The sequence below is a fragment of the Odocoileus virginianus genome, chromosome 12 (genome assembly GCF_023699985.2).
Source record: "Odocoileus virginianus isolate 20LAN1187 ecotype Illinois chromosome 12, Ovbor_1.2, whole genome shotgun sequence".
NCBI lineage: Eukaryota > Metazoa > Chordata > Mammalia > Artiodactyla > Cervidae > Odocoileus > Odocoileus virginianus.
This window is the reverse complement of record NC_069685.1, coordinates 11,629,692-11,632,106: the sequence shown is the minus strand read 5'-3', so window position 1 is coordinate 11,632,106 and position 2,415 is coordinate 11,629,692. Positions and strand designations below refer to the sequence as shown.

Here is a 2,415-nt window from a genome sequence, read left to right as displayed (position 1 = left end):
AGGTGGGAGTACCAATCTTGAGGGCTTGAAAACGGTCCTTTCATTTAGGACACCGGAGAAGTCAGGACAGACTAGGTTGTAGAGTGGTTACTGGCAGCCCCACGCTTCAAGGTCTAGAAACATCCAGAAGTCTCACAAGTCATTTTTGCTCACTACACCCTGTCGGACACGTCAAGGGTTCAGAAAGTCCAACCTTACCCTGTTCCCCAAAGTGAGGAAGGAATATAAGGATGAGGTGAACATTCCTAGTGATTCCCATGAAGCTCAAGACGGTATTTGTTGGAAGGGAAATCTTGTTTGCTTGGTTGCAGGCTTCACACCTTCTTTGTTCATGAAAAAAAAAAAATATGGCTCCTGACCCCAGCACTTAACGTGAATAGAACATTTGTGGCTGAGATGTTCATAAACTGAGGATGACTTTAAAGAAAGGATATTAGCTTTAATTTTAGTACTAATTGCCATAGATATAATAGAAATCCAATAGATGATGGGAATACCAAGGGCCTTAGCAGTCATCTTGCCTCAGGGTCTTGAACTCAAATGTCTCCAGGGTGAAGGCCGGCTCTGTGAATGAGCGGGGAGGGCCCAGAGTCACATAGGAGGCGGGGTGGGGCCGGGTGACAGAGAGGACACGTCTTGGCTAGAACCTGCAGCTGTTTCTCAGCACCCGCTAATTGTCATCATGACAGATTGTGAGGGGACTGTTGCCAGATTTTCCGATTTTTTAAAAAACTGGTCAATATGGTTTTATTTCAGCATTTACTGAAGTTTTAATACAATCACATAGAAGACCAAACGTTTCAAAAAGTGCCAAATAATAGAAAGCTGATCAGTGCTATCAATCTTCCCATGCAAACAGTCTCTTTTGCTGAGATAAAAGAATCCAGAGACACAAGGTGTTTTGTTGTTTAAGCTCTTAAATGTGAAAATGCTTTTTAAACGTTGGTTTCAAATTTTAACTTTTTGTAACACTGTTTGGAACCAACAAAGCCTGGCTAGAGCCCGCCGCCCTCCAGTCTGTGATGATGAATTTAGCCATGTTTTTCACAATCTTTTTTCTCCCCTCACCTCCCCACCCCCTCAAACTGCACAGCAAATCTTTGGTCCAAATTGAACTCAGAAGCCCCATCTGTAGAGTGGCTGTATCTGGGAAAATAGTCTGATTGGAGCCAAGTAAGGGGCCAGACCCTAAAATTCAGCTCTTTTCTATCTTCGCCCAGGACTCAAGCAGCACAGTTTGAAAACCAAGAAAAGGAGCACAACCTCTTCTGCAGGAGAGACAGGCCAGCCGCCTGAATTCTCCATCCACGCCCCTCGCAGAGCATCAGCAGCTGGTGCAGAGAGCGTGCATCTGAGTGTCTGCAGTTGCTCTCTGTTTATTTGGAGTCACTGGGGACTCTGCTAACAGACAGAATTTTGGTTGGCAAGGTCATCACCACCTTCGCTATCACCAAACGTGCCCTGAAAGACTTTTATGTAGGACATTCTGCTGGCAACATGTGAGGCAAAAGACGCACACATTGGTGTCACCAAGAAACTGTGTTCTAAGAGGTGCATTTCCATCTCAGCAATCTCAGTGACAAACATCCAGGCACTATCCTCCAAAGAAGTTAAACTAATAAATTAGGGGCATGCTAGCTTTGGCACATATACTAAAAGTGGAATGGTGCAGGGAAAATTGGCATGGTCCCTGAAAAAGAGTGATATGCAGATTAATGAAGCAATCCATATTTTTATAAGACAGATTTGATAGCAGAAAAAATTTTTAATGGCTGGGTCAAAATATATGCAGATAGCAATGGTAAAAGACAAATGGTAGCCCTGGAGACAATATTTGCAGCACGCATAAGACACAATTTAATAGTCCTTGTACCGAGAGATTCTCCCATATCAGTAAGAAAACCATTCCAGTAGGAAAGTGGAAACAGGAAGTGAGCAAAGCAACTGAAGGAAGAAATATAAATGGACAATAAACATATGAAAAGATATTCAACTTCACCAAGAATCAAAAAGGTGCAAGTAAAAGCACTTGATCGTTTTTAGCATCTCAGATTGCCCTCCACAAAAAGAAAAAAAACTTAAGAAAAATAAAAAAGAAAAAAAATGGTGCCATTTATCAAGTGTATTTTGATTGTATTCTACTCTAAAATAAAAACTACACAAACAGCAGATAAATTAGGGGAGCAACAGGTGTTTGTTGTATTGTGGGAGCTGGAAAGTGTGGCATGACAGACTTGATGGCAGGAGTGGGAAGGAGAACATGGGATCATTGGTGTATGACAATTTGAATAAATTAATAACTGGCATCCTTACTTCGAAAAGAATTCCATATATCTGTACCCAGATGCCTGGAAATATATGTATAGACTTAAATATATATATATATATAATTTTCCCAGTGAGTTTTATTTTTAA

The 2,415-nt window shown here is 41.3% G+C and overlaps 1 non-coding gene across 1 annotated transcript; it reads left to right on the top strand.

The window, feature by feature from the left end:
• Positions 1-1,631: 1,631 nt before the first annotated feature.
• Positions 1,632-1,735, top strand: LOC139037889 (U6 spliceosomal RNA). The gene has a single exon (XR_011490840.1). It is a non-coding gene; the product is annotated as a U6 spliceosomal RNA (small nuclear RNA).
• Positions 1,736-2,415: the final 680 nt, after the last annotated feature.